The 16,460-nt window shown below is 39.0% G+C and overlaps 1 protein-coding gene across 9 annotated transcripts in view; it reads left to right on the plus strand.

The window, feature by feature from the left end:
- Positions 1–2,273: 2,273 nt before the first annotated feature.
- STAG2 (STAG2 cohesin complex component) overlaps positions 2,274–16,460 on the plus strand; it is a 133,846-nt gene continuing 119,659 nt past the window's right edge. For 2 of the 9 annotated variants that reach the window (XM_081277579.1, XM_081277588.1), the window contains exon 1: positions 2,274–3,862. The gene's annotated coding sequence lies outside the window, so the exon portion shown is untranslated. The other 7 variants (XM_081277581.1, XM_081277584.1, XM_081277580.1 and 4 more) reach the window with 7 other exon arrangements.

Here is a 16,460-nt window from a genome sequence, read left to right on the forward strand (position 1 = left end):
AAGAATATTTTATGCATTTCATCACTCATAACTGTGAACTCTGCTGGGGGTAATATCTGTATAGTTCACTGTTGTGTCCCCAGTACTCAGAATAAAGCCTGAAATAGAGCAGATACTAAAAAAAAATATTTGTTAAAGGTTTGGGGATATTTCTCAGTGGTAGAACTCTTGCCTAGCTTGTGTGAAGCTCTGAGTTAAACCTCAGCAGAAAAAAAGACAGTGGAATGAATCTGACCTATGTACATATATGAATATACCACAGTGAATCTCACCACCATGTATATCCACAAGACACTAATTAAAAAAAAAAAAACTATAAGTAAATAGCAGAAAGATCAGTAGAGTACTGGCAAGGGAACAGGGGGTAGAAGAGAGGTGAAGGGGGAGTACTGGGGATTGAATTAGAACAAATTATACTCCATGCTTTTATAATTATGTCAAAATGAATTCTTTTGTCATGTATAATTAAAAGGGACCAACAAATCACTCATATATTAACAAATGGGATCTATTATACAAGCTATTTGCAAATTGTTTTTTCACATATATATTTTTATATCATTAAATACATATACGTTTTTAACTTTTGTTTTTGGAGGTGCTGGGGATCAAACCTAGGGCTTTGCATGTTAGTCAAATGCTCTACCAATGAGTTAAACTCCGAGCCTACATTTGTTTTAATGGAGGGCATAGGACTCACTTTTGTGATACATCACAATTTCTTTTACCGACCCCTAATGGTGGCCATTTCTATTGTAATTTTCCATTATAAAGTTATAATAAAATCTTTATATATGTATATATCTGTGCAATTAGTATGAACATATCTGTAAGATATATTCCTAGGATTGGAATTATTAAGTCAGTTATGTTTTACTGTTCTAAGATACAAATTTTTTTCTAGTCCGTGACTCCACCCCCAGCAGTAGGGATTGAACTCAGGGCACAGTACCAGTGAGACACATCTCCAGCCCTTTTTATTTTGAGACAGGGTCTTGGGTATGTTCTTTAGGGCCTTGCTAAGTTGCTGAGGCTGATCTGGATCTTGTGATCCTATGCCTCAGCCTTCCCAGCAACTGGACGTACAAATAATTAAGATTCAGGTTGTTTTTAAACTGTGATATATTTCATTTAATGTCATTTTTAAAAACTTTGTCCTCAATTTTGAAGAGTGAATGCCTTTAGTCTTTCAGTATCTTAAAAACTAAACACCATTTCTTAGGATAGGACTGGGACATATAGCATTGTGAACTGCACATATTGAAGGCACCATAAATATTTTATTGAATAAGCTTTAGCAAAAAGAAAAGAGGAGCTACTGTGAAACATTTTTAAGTGTCAGTATAAATTTGCTACAAGAATAATTTCGGGTTATATTAGTTAAAATTATTAACTTTCAGTGGTATTTTTTACAAAATAAAAACAAGTTAACAAGAACTTTTCAATTTTGTTCAGAGGGCAAAATTGTTTTAAAGTCTCAGTTGTTACACCATGAACTTGACAACATAAATTTACAAAATTGATGAAAAACTGTACCATGTATTGTTTGGAGCAGGAAATCGGTAGTTTTTAGCTAATACTAAAACAGAAAAAAAAAAAAAAACCAGGAAATCATTAATATCATTTGATAGTAAATTGGCACAATTGAACTAAATTAATGTAAAACGATTTGGTACATAGCCCAATTTTCCTATTACTTCAAGTGGAATTTTGCATTAACTTATATAACTGCAAAATTTCCACTATTCCTTATTTAATGTTCTAGCTGCATCATTCTGTAACTTGCATCTATTAAAAACTGTATCTTTTTGTATTCTACCAAAGATAGTCTATAAAAGAAATGGAAATTTATTTTGAATAGTATTGCAGTTTTCATAGTTTTAAAGGTAAGTAAAAATATCTCAGGTTTTATTTGTTATTATTGATATTTAGATGTTTCTGTTTAACTTTTATTGTTCAGTTGATTAAATATACCATATTTCTTTTTTTAAAGTTGCAGGAAAAAGCCAATGAGCACAGCAGATGAGAAAGAAACTAACACACAGACGTGGAAGGAATATAATTTAAGGACTGAAACTAATCATTATACTGCATTAGGAATGCTTTAGATTTGATATAGGGTGAAATCTGCATAATTCACACAGAGCTCACACGATTTCTGTTATTAAATACGTTTTCTTGAAATTGAAATATTAAAAAAAGAAACAGAAACTAAGTTTTTAACCAAATTCTACTTTATCAGTACAGGAGCTGCTATAATAGCAACAGAGACACTGTTAAGAGGTCACTTCTTTCTGTCCTAGGAAAAGCGGCACTTCCAAGAGATAGGCCCTCCCCGAGTTTTTCTCCCGCGTGTAGAGAGCGCTTGGCAGTCAAAGGTCCAGTACGCTGGTTTTGAATAAATAATAACAGAAAACAAGGGTGATAAAGACTTGAATTAATGGGTGATGGTGGTGGAAGGAATGGAAGGAGTGGTTTCATACTTCATTTGTATTGCGGGGATGATTGGGAGGCAGGATAAGGAACCAAAATTCCTAACAGTGTCTGGAGGCCGCCCACGTTTCCAGGAAGGCAGTGGACGCGCGGGGGAGGCGGGGAAGACCGGTAGGTACCCCACGACTCCTTTCCCCGACATTTCCATTTTCTTCACTTCGCTCCGTCCAGTCTTTCCTCTTCCGCCCCCAGAGTGGCGAAGAAATTTGTGAAGCGCCTGGCCTAGCCTAGTAGCCCAGTTCCCTTAAGTCTCCTAGATCCTGGAGATAGAGACCACGTCTTGGAACAGTGAGTTGCAAAGAAAAAAAAAAAATATTTTTTTTCTTTTCCAGTACTAGGTCCTTCTGTTAAGAGATCAGCTCCCATTTTTCTCCACACTCGAAGCAAAAAAGCGAAACAAAACGCAACAAAAAAACTCAAGCCCGTTAAATCACTTAGGATCAGGTGCCAGAGTTCATCGAGTTGGGTTCTTCTCGTGGGAAGTAGGGAACAGAGTGAAGCGAGAGTCCTGAAACTAGGGCCTCATCAGTTCCTTTGCTGAGGACAGTCAGAGGAGGGGACTTTAAGGGTGATGTCCTACTGGGCTGCCACCTTGGGGCTGCGTGAGGGGCGGAAGAGCCAGGGCAATGAGTCCCCGAGTGAGCCCAGCCTTTGAATTCCCACGGCCAGGGGCTCTGCCGGACGTTCCTACCGCCCTCCACTACACACCTTCCCCTCCCCCCCAGGAAAGACAGAGGAACCCTGGTGCCATCGAATCCCTGGTGGAAGCACGTCCTAACGAATGAGTAAGTCAGGCGCGGGCACGGCACCTTGTTTACCCCACTCGGCGGCGCGCCCCTGCGGGCGCCTGGTTTACAGAAGGCGTCGGAGACGCTGAACCCGGGAGTCAGTCGGCCACGATTGGTTGGTGATTGGGAGGAGGACTCTGGGTGGGAGGGCCAGAAGCCAAGTATTGCAGTGGCAGCTCTCGGCCGCTAGATGCCGCTCCCTCCCAACAGGAGCCGGGCGCGTGTTGGTGGCCGACAGATGGCGCCTGCGCGTTCCATTCGCCTCCAAGTCGCCGAAGAGCGAACACCCCAAACAATCCCGAAGCGCCACCAAAAAAAAAAAAAAAAAAAAAAAAAAAAAAGAAAAGAAAAAAAAAAGAAAAAAAAAACCCGCCGGATCCGACCGCCACTTTCAAAACCCCCCACCGCTCTAGAACCGCGGGAGCTTCCGTCCCTGAGTAGAATTCGAGGGTGTAAAGAAGAGGAAGGGGAAAAAATCTTGTACCAGCCCAGGGGTGAAGAAGCCCCCGGCCTGAGAAAGAAGGAAGGAGTGGGGGAGGCGAACAATCTCATTGCTGCCTCTGTGTACGCTGAGGGGGGAGGTAAGTTATAAAATGGCGGAGGCGAAGCTTCTAGAAGTTTGGAGGGGCACCCGGAGGGCGCGGGGCCCACCGTGAGGTGTGTATGGTTGAAACAGGGCGACAGACAGGAGTTGGGAGGGAAAAGAGGCTGGGCACTCTGTTGCCATTTAATTTCCCTCTCCGCTTCCTTTGCCCCCATGGGGGGCCAGCCATGGAGTGAGTGTTTAAGTCCAGGCGGGGAGAATCTTCCTCGCCCCCGCATCACCCCCAGCCCTCCTTTCTACCAAGTCGGCACCCCAACACTTCCAAGGAACTTCCAGCCCCGCTTCCTCCCTACCTCCTACTCCTAGAGTCGCTTTCTACCGCAGGACTCTTCTTTCCGACTACCCTCGCTGAAGATTTTCTCTTCCTTCCCTCTCCCAACTCTCCCTCGGGGCCTCTACGGAGGACCCCCCCATGGGTGGCCCAAAATGGAGAACGCGGAGCAGCGCAAGATGGAGGCTCCGCTTCTCTGTGTAGCATTAGATTTAGGTTCCTTTTCTCCGGCAGGCTCTTAAGCCTAGGAGACCCAAAACTGGAGGTGGGGTGGGGTGCGAGCCTTAGTCGGGGGAGGCAAGCTGGGGAGGCTGTAACTGGGGTGGGGGAGAGCGCGGTATCGTGGAGAGGGGAAGGAAGAGAGCAAAATGGTGGTGCTGGGAACTAGGGGGGAGGGGAGAAAGAGGAGGCTCAGTTGTGTATATTTGGGCCTCGGACCGAGGGAGGCGAGGGAAAATCTACTCTGATCACACCCCTCCCTCGTGCCCCCTCCCTTCTCCCTTCCCCTCCTTCCCTTCCTCCCTCCCCTCCCCTCCCTCCCTCTCTTCCTCCCTTCCTAGAGAGGGAACAACATTCATGTGACGGGCCCCTCTGCTGCTCCCCCGCCCCATCATCTCCAGCGCGTGGTGGGGGAACTGCTTGGGAAAGCGGTTGGCATCGATCTCTCCATCCCTTCCGAGGCCCGAGTTCGGTCAGTTTTCTTAGGGCAACAATTTTATAAATAGGCTGGGGTCTGGCGGCGTTGGCCCCCGCGCGCAGACCTTGCCCCGAAGGGGGCCCTGCCTGCCTGGCATGGGCGGAGGGGGGAAGGGCGGGAGTGGAAGGCTGTTTGTTGGGGGGTTTTGGCGCCACTTTTGTTTTAGTTTTAGTGCTGCTTTTCATTCCCACCCCCACCCGCACTGTCTTTCTCAAGGCACGAACTGAGCTGATCCTTGCCCCAGGTAGGCAGCCTATGCTTTTTCCCTCCACACTTTTATTCTTGCTTGAGGGCGACTTTCTTTTTTCTTCTATCACGTATCCGGAGATCTGTGGACGGCAATTTTAGGACGAAAAGGGTCGGATGGGCCATGGGCGAGAGAAGGTGTGGGAAACAGCATCAAGTAGTTCCGCAAAACTTTGAGCCCCGTTCCCATTTTCTTCTGGCCTAGAATCGTAAACGTATTGTTGATTTCGGCCTTTTTTTCCCCTCCCGTCGCGAGAATGTCTTGTTTTGCCTTTAGTTTTTTATAAACCGCTGTACTTTCGACATTTAGTTTCCGCTTCTTCTCCGTGTATATGTCATTTTATTTTTAATCCTTAAGTGTAATGGGTTATCGTGTGATTTTTCGTGTTTTAGTGTTCAGCGTTAATTTTTAATATTGCATTAGTAGTTTCATCCGGTCTGTGAGACTTTCTCCTCCGTGGCCTAGGATGTTTTTTATGTTGTTGCCTACCACCCCCCACCTTCCCTCTCCCTCCTCCTTTCTCTTGGATGTAGTTTTGAAATTGAGGGTCATGGTTTTTGGTTAAATGGTTATTTACAGCTTACAGGGTATATCTGTTAGAAACTTTTGATCTGTAGGGTTAGGTTTAAGTAAACGAGGAGCTTGTGTTGGTTTGCAATGGTTCCTTAAAATGCGCGGGCCGCTTCCCCCCGCCCCCCCCCCCCCCCGTAAAGCCCCAATCTTCCTTTCACACAGGAGTGTAAATTCCATACCCCTTTTCTCCCACGGACCGCCGTATTTCACAGCAGCCACACCCTGTATTTGTCTCTGTGGATTGGACTCATTATCAGCTTAATTTAGTGACTCTTAAACCACCATGATGGGACTTGCTTAAGCACGAAGCTTCTTTTCCTGTTTAGTCCTAGTGGTTAGTGTCGAAAGAGGAATAATCGAGGTTTCTTGATGAAACCTGGTGCGGTCCAAGCTCTGCCTTTTTTCTGTTGTCTTTTTTCCTACTCCGGGCTGTTGGCGGTGTCAGCACCGCTGCTGGGGGCGGGGGGTGGAGGGGAGAAAGAGTCGGGTTACCGAAGTGCGTCATTCCTGGCTCTAGCAGGGCCTGCTCGGGAGCTGCTGGTGTTTGTTACTGTCCTCGCAGCACTTTCCTGCCAACCTTCTCTCTCTGCGTATTGGTTAGGAGCAAAAGCAGGAGGCGGTCTCCTAATTCTGTCTGTAGCCTAGCGCGTTGCGTTTAAGGGTATATGTGAACTTATTTTTTTAAAAAAACACCGGCCCTGGAGAGTGGATACATTTCTGTTTAATGACATGCAATTCAGGTAGTTTAGACTTGCTTTCATATGTTTTCCAATGAACAGTGGGGTTAATTTTGAACATTTTAAACCACTTAGGTTAAAATGCCTGGTTTTCTTGCTACATTGATATCAATCTATAATTAGGGATCAGAAGGACCAGTTAAGGCGTTTAAGTGTTCAGCGGTTTTTCAAGTGGTTGAATTGTAATTTTATGACACAATATGTTAAATAGTTTGTTTTTTTTTTTAGTTTTGAGCTAAGGTGCTATGTGAATATAACCTAATTGTAAATGTTTCAAGTTTGTTTTCATCATATATTCTTACTTATTCTTTAGATATAATTTAGAATATATCCATGGAGTTTTATGGACCTCATTAAAATTGTTGAAGATGGTTCTTTTTTTTTTTTTACCGAATTCTTAGAAAAAGTTTATCATTTTATCTAGAAGTTGTGTAGGCTGCCTGTACAAGTTACATTGTTAGATTCTGGACTTCTTAATCTGTTACTTTGATACTTGTTATCTTTGGGATTTTTCTCTGTATTTATTAAGCACACTGTATTCCTCTTTTTTCTCTTTTTTTGAAGATAATATTGAGGGGAGGGAGTGGGTAGGAGGTAAAGATGAAACAAAAATGGCCTTGAGTTGATTATTGTAGCTAGATGAGTACAGGAGAGTTCATTGTCACTCTTATGCTATTTTTGTGTGTTTGAAAATTTCCATAGTTAAAGAAAAAAAAATTTGGAGAAAAATTTCCAAGTTGGTTTTGCAATCTTGTAATGACTTAAATTTATATCTATGTATCAGGTATTTACATGGGAAACATCCTTGTGTATAAGTAATTTCACATGCCTGGCATATGAACTTTCAAAAAATATTTAAACTGAACCAGTATAGAACAAGCAACATGAATTCTTTTAAATTGGTTGAACTTTAACTTAGTTTGAATGTATTCTACTTTTAGTTTCCTTTTAAGTTCTTTGAAAATAGGAAAATTCCATTTGTAAGTTTAAATATTCTGCTTGGTGTCTATTTCATCAACTTGGAGTTACAGTGAGTCAGTATGAAAGGGATTTACTATTAATAGGAGGGGCTTTGGCAGTTAGAGTAAGACACAGTGGAAGGGATTGGGGTGCCATGGGGAGCATTCCTGGTAAGAAGATCAAGGTAGCTGAATTCAGTTTCAGTATTTGGTGTTTAATGACTGGGTAGAGAAACAGATTGGAAAAGAAATGTACTTATTACCCATTCCTTCCCACTGTGAAATAACTGTAGTATTTTAAGGTATCAGAGACTGGCAGGGAGGGCAAAGCGGGTTTCCTTTTTAAAAAAATAATATGAAAATGACTGTTTTCATTGAAAATGACTTAAATCATTCCCCCTTCAGTGATCTGGTGCTGTAACTAGTTAGAAATTGATATTTATACTATTTTTATTATTTTCTCTAGGAATATTTTTACCATTACCCATTAGTAATAAAAGTTCATTGCAATTAAAACCCTCAAACTCCTATTAGTGTGTTCTTAAACTTCTACTAAAGTCTAAGGTAAGTGCCTTATTTTCTGCAATTTTGTATTGTCAGGTTTATTCCCCCCCGTTGTATTTTTGAATATGTCAAAGTTCTGAAGAAAATACAAAATATTTAATTTTTATGTTTGGTAAAATGTTCTCTTATCATTATTACATTAAAATTCTATCCCATTCAGGGAAAACAACATTTGTCATCTGGTAACGTTAGTCTGTGTGTATGTTTCATATTTCAGTTTTAGAAAGATATTAAAGGAAGACAGATTACACATTTCAACTTTTTATTCCTATGCAAATACTTAAGTAGATGATTGTGGTATCAGATTTATTTTATTGTGGTGAGGCAGTAGCTAAACTACTAAACCAACAAATTATGAGTTTGGTTAACTTTGAAGTTTATTTAGTTTTTTTTTTTTTTTAAAGTCCGCTGATAAGATTTTGTTGAAATTAAATTCTGTATTTCCTTTTTATTGTTTTCCTTTATGTCCTTATCGACTTTTGTGGTTGCCTGAAATCCTATGAATTAAAATAGGGTAGTTGGGTTGAGGGGAGCAGGTTCAAGCTCAGATCTGTTCCTTTGGGAGTATAGAGTTAGATGTGAAGATATGCCATGGACAGTTTGGTAATGCTTAATATTCTGCATGTTTAATATTACCCACAGTCGAGTGTGGGAAGGTAGTAAACACTAAGTAGTGTGTGTGTATACACACACATACACACACATTTTGTCTTTGGGTTCTTTTTTAGGAAGGGTTCTTTTAATAGATGGAAAACGTCATTTTTTGATGCTGCAAGTTAACTTAAAAAAAAAAAAAATATATATATATATATATATATATATATATATATTTAGTTGTCAATGGGCACAATACTTTTATTTTGTTTATTTATTTTTATGTGGTGCTGAGGATCGAACCCAGTGCTAGGCAGGCACTCCACCCCTGAGCCACAACTGAGCCCCACAAGTTAACTTTTGAACTTAAAATTTGTATTAAATTAAAATTTGTAATTTACTATATAATGGAGCACTATTTTGGGAGTTGAGTAACAAAGAAAAGGGATGGTTTAGATATGAGCATTAGCATACATGAAAACATGATTAATTGTTGAAGAGTAAAAAAGTCATTTTAAAATTACAAGCTATTTTAGCAGTTCTTCACATTTTTCTACATTTGATATGTGCCCAGGACTTTTAATATATGCATACAATACTATGGCTGTATAACAATTCTTTATATCATTTGGATATCATAAGTGGTAGTTACAGCATGTTCCATGTGGCAAAGATAGGAGAAAACAAAATTGTCAGTTGGATTTTTTTTCTCAGTCTCCTGAATTGCCTTCTGTGCATTTAACTCAACCAAATATTTCTTTGGTGTAAATGGTGTTGGTTTGTGGAGTCTGATTTTTGTATATGTGCATTTAAAAAGTCTACACATCTTCAGCAGCTGTGGTAATCTGTTTCCTGATTTGTGCTTTTAAATATATGCTTGCTAGGGCATTTGGATACTAACTGGTAGACACCAAGAAGGTAGTGTCAGTCAAGAGATTATTGAAATTATTTTACACTCTTCCCTCTTAAGATGAAAAATGGTATGTTTTTTTTAAAGTTTAATTGTATTGGAAAATACATGACTAGACTGCATGAGATGAACTAGGGAAATTTCTATATGCTTTGGATAACTTAATGTACAACTCAGTTCCTTTATAATAAAAAACAAGTTTTGTTGGACATTGTTGGGGCAATGAGTCTTCCTTACAGGTTTTCAAGAATAACATTGTTGTAATAGGGTATGACCTAACTTTTGAAATCTGGAATATTCAAAGAAACATACTGTCATTGTAATTTGAATTCTTTTTTGATTGTAAAGAACTGTTTTAACATAAACTGTTTAATCTTCTCAGCTACCTTGCAAGATAGGTGGTCCTTATCAATTTATATATGAGGAAATTAAGGTTCTAGAGAGTAAATGACTTGTCCCAAGTCACACTGGATTAGCCTGGGCCCAAATCCTCTTGTGCTTTTTTTGTTAAGCTCATTTGTTTCCCTTATCTGGTTTAGGTCATGGTCTATCACCAGAAAGCATGCATCATTATTTTAATTTTGTAAAACCAAGATATTTTTCCGTGTATAGTATAATACAGAATTTCATCCAGGGTCAGGTGAATTGCTGCTGGATGAAAGGTGTTTGTGTGTGTGTGTGTGTGTGTGTGTGTGTGTGTGTACGTGTGTACATATATATGTGTATATATAGGAATGAATAAAATATTATGTACCAGTTTGTAAAATAGTTGAATTAAATCTGAACCCTTCCCCCACTGGAGAGTGTACCCATTGTCTCTCTACCACTAGATATATATCCAGCACTTTGAAATTTTTAATCAGGGCTGGGGTGGCCAATGCCTGTAATCCCAGTGACTCAGTCTGGGAGGCTGAGGCAGGAGGATACAGTTTAGGAAGACCCTGTCTCAAAATTAAAAATAAAAAGGGCTGAGGATGTATCTCAGTGGTAAAGTGCCCCTGGGTTCACTCCCTAGTACCACAAATTAAAAAAAAAAAAAATTGAAACAAAGTCTCCCCTAAATTGCCTAGTCTGTTCTTAAATTTGCAATCCTCCTACCTCAGACCCATGAGCTGCTGGGATTACAGGCATGCAACACTGCCTGGTTAAGATTTTAGCTTCTTGTTGTTGTCCTTTTTGGTACTGGGAATTGAACCCAGGGCCTCCCACATGCTAAAGTGCTCTACCATTGATCTGTATCCCCAGCCTAAATCTGAGCTTCAACGTTGTCTGAGCATCCTTATTAAATTTATGGGATAATATGTTGAATTCTTGTTTTTTTTTTTTATTTTTTGGTGTGTGTGGGGAGGTCATACTATGGTAGTACCTAGAATAGTTTTACAAGATTTTTTTTTTCTCTGCTTTTGGTCAGTTATACTCTGTCCAAATAGTTCCTCAGTCCTTCAGCTTGTTTCTTGAATGGTTAGAGCTGAGTTAAAAATATAGGCTAATAATGCACTGCTCTGGTTCTGTAGGGAGGTCTTTACCCAGGGGTGCTCTACCACTGAGCTACACCCCCAGCTCTTTTTTATTTTTAATTTTGAGACATGGTCTCACTAAGTTGCCCAGGCTGACCTTGAACTTGTATCCCTTTTGTCTTCACCTCCTTATGTGGAATTACTGGAGCATGCCAGTATGTGGAATTACTGGAGCATGCCACCGTGACCTACTCCCATTATTTAATGGTACCTATATCTCTCTTCAAGCCAGGCACAAATGTAAATGTAGCTGCTTGGTAGACTGAGGCAGAAGGATCAAATTAGACCTGTCTCAAAATAAAAAAGGGTTGGTTTTGACTAAGTGGTAGAGTTGCTTGCCTAGGATTTGCAAGGCTCTGGGTTCAATCCTCAGTTACCCCCGCCCCCCCCCCCCCAAGTTCTTGTTGCTTCTGTTATATATCTTTTGTTTGCTATTTCTATTTTAGTTCATCTTTTCCCTTTTTTTTGGTTTTTATTTGTATCAGGTGATAAATACTATCAGGGGCCCAGGTTATTAGATTTATTAGTGATCAATATCATTGTCTCAGTTTTCTTCCTGTTTTTCATACACTCCAATGAGAATTTTTCCTATTTGAAGGAGTGCATGTTGGATTTCTGACCTAACAAATTAGTGGAGACTAGGTCAAACTGAAAAAAAAATTTTTTATGTATGTATATATTTATTAATACATACATATACACTTCATAGCCACAAGTTGAGTTTATACAGTTAATGTATTCCCTTTTAAGTTTCATCCTGTAGGAAATAGTTTTTCTAGGAGATAAACAATTTTCTACCCAAACTCTTCAGTATTGAATCTTTATTTTTATCCATATTTCCTCTTTGTATTCTAAGAATATCAAGAATGGGTATACCAAGACAATTACATTCTAAGGGATATATTGTATGTAATGTATTAGTTTCTCTACTGCATTTTGTTTGTTGTTGGTTTTGGTACTGGGGATTGAACCCAGAGCACTCTACCACAGAGCTACATCTCTGACCCTTTATTTTATTTGTTTATTTTGAGACAAGGTCTCACTAAGTTGCTGAGGCTGGCCTTGAATTTGTAATCCTCCTGTCTCAGCATCCTGAGTACCTGGGATTACAGGTGTATGCTACTGTGCTGGGACTCTTCTTCACATCTAGAAAAGTAGTTAGGTATAAGAAATAGCCACTCAAATAATTTTCTGAGTTCTGTAGTTAACATGAGGAAACATGGTTGAGAATGGCTGCCTAAATATTAAGGGACTTGGATTGACACTAAGCATACTTTTACTTTTCACAGTAATTTTCTTGTTAGAAACCTTAATATAGTATCTTAAAATTCATGATAAAATGTGAATGCAGTTGATGATATTGCCATCTCTGTGGGATAAATTGGTTAGTGTTGATTTCAGTCAGTTAGCAATACTTATATGTTTTAAAGAATTGAAAGTGGGAAGTTAAATACATAATTTTATTTGTAAAAAGGATTATTGTGGGAGCTCTGCTCATTATGCAATTCAAAATCTTTTCTAAAACTTATTGGCAGTGATCAATATTGACAGTAACTAATACTAACTGGACTTTTATTATATGTCAGACATGGTACAAACACTTTAAATGTATTCACTCACTTAGTCCTCATTACCCCTTGAGGTACGATGACCATGTGATAAGCATGATTCATTGTTTAAGCCAGTACACTTTTTTTCCCCTGGTGGTACTGGGGATTGAGTCCAGGGCTCTACCATTGAGCTACATCCTGGCCATAAGCCAGGATACTTTTGAAAGTGAAAGGGGACATTAACCAGATGACATGCTGGGATAATAGCATAAACTAGGACTGTCTCACAGAAACTGGGATGTATGATTGACCCTAATTAATACCCCCCCTTTTTTTTCCAGAAGAGGAAACTGAAGCATAGGGAGGCCAAGTAACTTGCCCAATTAGTAAGTGGTATGAAGGAATTTGAAATCCCAACAGATTTCTATGGGCTTGAAAATGATTTAAATTACTTTTAATTGTTGTATTTTGAGAGTTTGCTTACTCTTATGCTTTGAGGGAAGTTTTTATTGGTACAGGGTCAGTAGTAAAAGATAAGATAGTGTATTTTAAAACCCAGGAGAATTTCTAGTTGGCTTTTTTCTTTTTTTATTTCTTTTTTTATTTTTTTTATTGGTTGTTCACAACATTACAAAGCTCTTGACATATCATATTTCATACATTAGATTGAAGTGGGTTATGAACCCCCAATTTTACCCCTCTAGTTGGCTTTTTTCAAGTGACTATTAAACTAGGGTGATTATAGATAAGTGTTGAAAAGCAACTTCCTCAGGTCCCCCTGAGTAAAACAAAACAAAGCACTCCATCTGAATTTTCCTTATACATTATTTAGGTTTCCTTTACCATTTTCTTAGGAAATGGTGGATTGATTGTATATTTCATGGGTCATCTTGAGAAGACAGCTGAAAGATGAGAAATTACTTTGTGACTAGAGAGAAGTGGTATTAGAAAAGAAAGAACGTCCAGTTTAGAGACTTACCTGAAGTTAAACTGATTCCATAACAATTTGAGATTTATGCCTTGTAGAGATTGATGTGTCATTTCATAAAATCGATAGTCCTCTTGGGATTGGGCTCAGTGGTAGAGTGTGTGTTTTGCATTTTTAAGGCCCTATGTTCAATCCCCAGTAGCAAAAAACAACAAACAAACCCATAAATAAACTCCACTTTTATTTATGGAAAATTTTGTAGGTATTTTGTATTTTTTGTCTTCTTTGTAGAGTCCCATTCCCAAAAACTTACTGAAGGTGAATTTGAAAGTGGATAAATGATTTTGGCACAAAGATGGACCCTACTGTATTGTAAACTAAGACTTTTTTTCTTGAGCCCTGGTGAGTGATAGAGATCTGATTGAAAATATTTCGAGTTTTTTTTTCATACTTGGCTGTTTTAATATTTATGGAATAATTTCTTCTTTCCCCTTAGAGCTAGTTCAGTTTTGTAGGTGTTATTCTGTCTCACCAACATGGCTGAAACATCATTAAGTAGGTTTATTTATTTATTTGTGGTACTGGGAGTTGAACCCCAAGGATGTTTTACCACTGAGCTATATCTCTAACCCTTTTTATTTTATTAATTTTGAGACAGATTCTCATTAAGTTGCCTAGGCAGGACTTGAACTCGTGATCTTCTTTCCTCAGCTTCCTGAGACTCTGGTATTATCCATTACATTTTTTTAATGTGTGTGTGGCGTCTAACCATGTTGCACAAGCTGGCCTTGAACTCTTTTGTTTTGGATACTGGGGATTGAATTGGATCACTGGCACTGGATCACTGAGCCACATCCCCAACCCTGTTTTGTATTTTATTTAGAGACAGGTTCTCAATGAGTTGCTTAGTGCATCACTGTTGCTGAGGCTGGCTTTGAACTCAATCCTCCTGTCTCAGGCACTCCAGTCACCGTTTTCCGTATGCGCCACACTTGGCCTTGAACTCTTGATCCTCCAGTTTCTGCCTCCCTAGTAGCTGGGATTACAGGTGTGTACTGCTGTGCCTGGCACAATTTTATAGTCCCCTGTTTAGTTCCTTAAAATCAGGAAGAGAAGAAACAGCTTAAAAGAGGACTATGTTTCTGATTAGGTTAAAGAGTTTATGGGTTGCATAGTGACTGGTGGACAAAATATTTTTGGGGGAATTTATTATATGAAATTAATGCAGTTTTTAAATTGTATTGCTGGTTTTCAAGCTGAAGTTCAGGGATGGGATGAAATTCATGAAAATGATGTGTAAGGTGTGCATTTTAACAGATTCTCAAAGGTTCATACATTGTTAAATAATTTGGTATTTCAAGTGCGTATTAGAGATAGGATATATAATGGTATACTAGATTATATAATCTCTGCCCTCAGGGAATATTGTTAGTTGGACTTTATCACCACAAATGGATTAAAAGTTCCTATTAAAAATATTACATACTGGAATTGCTCCAGATTAAAAAATATTAAACTAAAACCAATAACCATTGATAAAGTGTTTTTCCTTTTTTTTTTTTTTTTTTTGCAGTACTAGGGATAGAACCCAGGGCCTCCTAATGTGCTAGGGAAGTACTCTACTGCTGAACTATACCCCCAAGTCTGCCACCAATGCAGTTTAGTCATAAATGTCCTTAATTTGAAATTAGTGACATTTATTTAAAAATAAGTATGGATCTGAAAAACTTTAGGGGAAAAATGACAATTGAGAATTCTTATGTAGGCTTGGAAAGCTTCAGCCTTTGGTGGTTAATAAACTAAGTTGAAGGAGTCCATGATGATCTCAAAGGTTGAGGCCTTATTATGGTTCTGTGTAAAACCAGCAGGCAGTCAACAATGACTTTGTTAGCTGGGCATGATGGCACAGTCCTGTACTTGGGAGGCTGAGGCAGGAGATTGCTTGAGTACAGTAGTTGGAAGCCAACCCGGCCAACCCAATACCACCAGTGGCTTTGTTATATGGGATACTCTTTTGTGTCTTTAAGCTCTAAATGTGCAGATTTATCTATCTATCTATCTATCTATCTATCTATCTATCTATCTATCTATTTATCTATTTATTTTGGTACTGGAGATTGAACCCAGGAGTGCTTTGCCACTGAGCTACATCCCCAGCCCTTTTTAGTTTTTATTTTGAGACAGGGTCTTGCTAAGATGCTAGGGCCTCACTAAATTGCTGAGACTGGCTTTGAATTTACAATTTTCCTGCCTCATCCTCCCAAGTTGCTGGGATTACCAGTGTGGTCACTGTGCCCAACTAAATGTGAATTTTAAATGAGGATTTAAATTTATACATGCTCACATTTTTGTTTTTGACCTTGGTTGCTTTGTTGTAATGTTAACTTGAATTTGGTAGGGTGGACTACCAGGGATTGAACTCAGGGACACTCAACCACTGAGCCCCAGCCCCAGCCCTATTTTGTATTTTATTCACCTCACTGAGGTGCTTAGTGCCTTACCTGAACTCTCCATCCTCCTGTCTCAGTCTCCTGAGCTGCTGGGATTGCAGGCATGTGTCACTGTGCCCTGCTAACTTGAATTTTTTTGTAGTGGTATATAATACTTACAAATTGATTCTCTATATATGGCACACACAGTTATTGAAGTTTGGTGTGTTTGAAGTATTTTCAGGATTGGGATGTGTGATTTCTAATCTTTTTGCCTTTTCAAAAGCAAAAAAGAATTTTTCCACTCACCAGTGTATCTGCTGCCTTTTACCTAATTTGCAAATTTTTATGGTGACTAAAATATTACTATAAAGAACAAATTTAATATCCTCTTACTAAAAAAACAGCATTTTTGTGGTCTAAAAAATAATATTAAAGATATTTAGGAACATTAATCTTTAAGAACTTCGTTCAACAATAAAGGAGAGAAAACGTAGGAAATATTAGCAGAGCCATAATATTTTTCCTTTGGGATATGTTTCTCCCTATTTCCACCATTCATTCAGGCCAAAAAAGACATTCCTTAGACTTTAGTCCTG

This window comes from Spermophilus citellus (assembly GCF_964194105.1).
Source record: "Spermophilus citellus genome assembly, chromosome: X".
Lineage (NCBI taxonomy): Eukaryota > Metazoa > Chordata > Mammalia > Rodentia > Sciuridae > Spermophilus > Spermophilus citellus.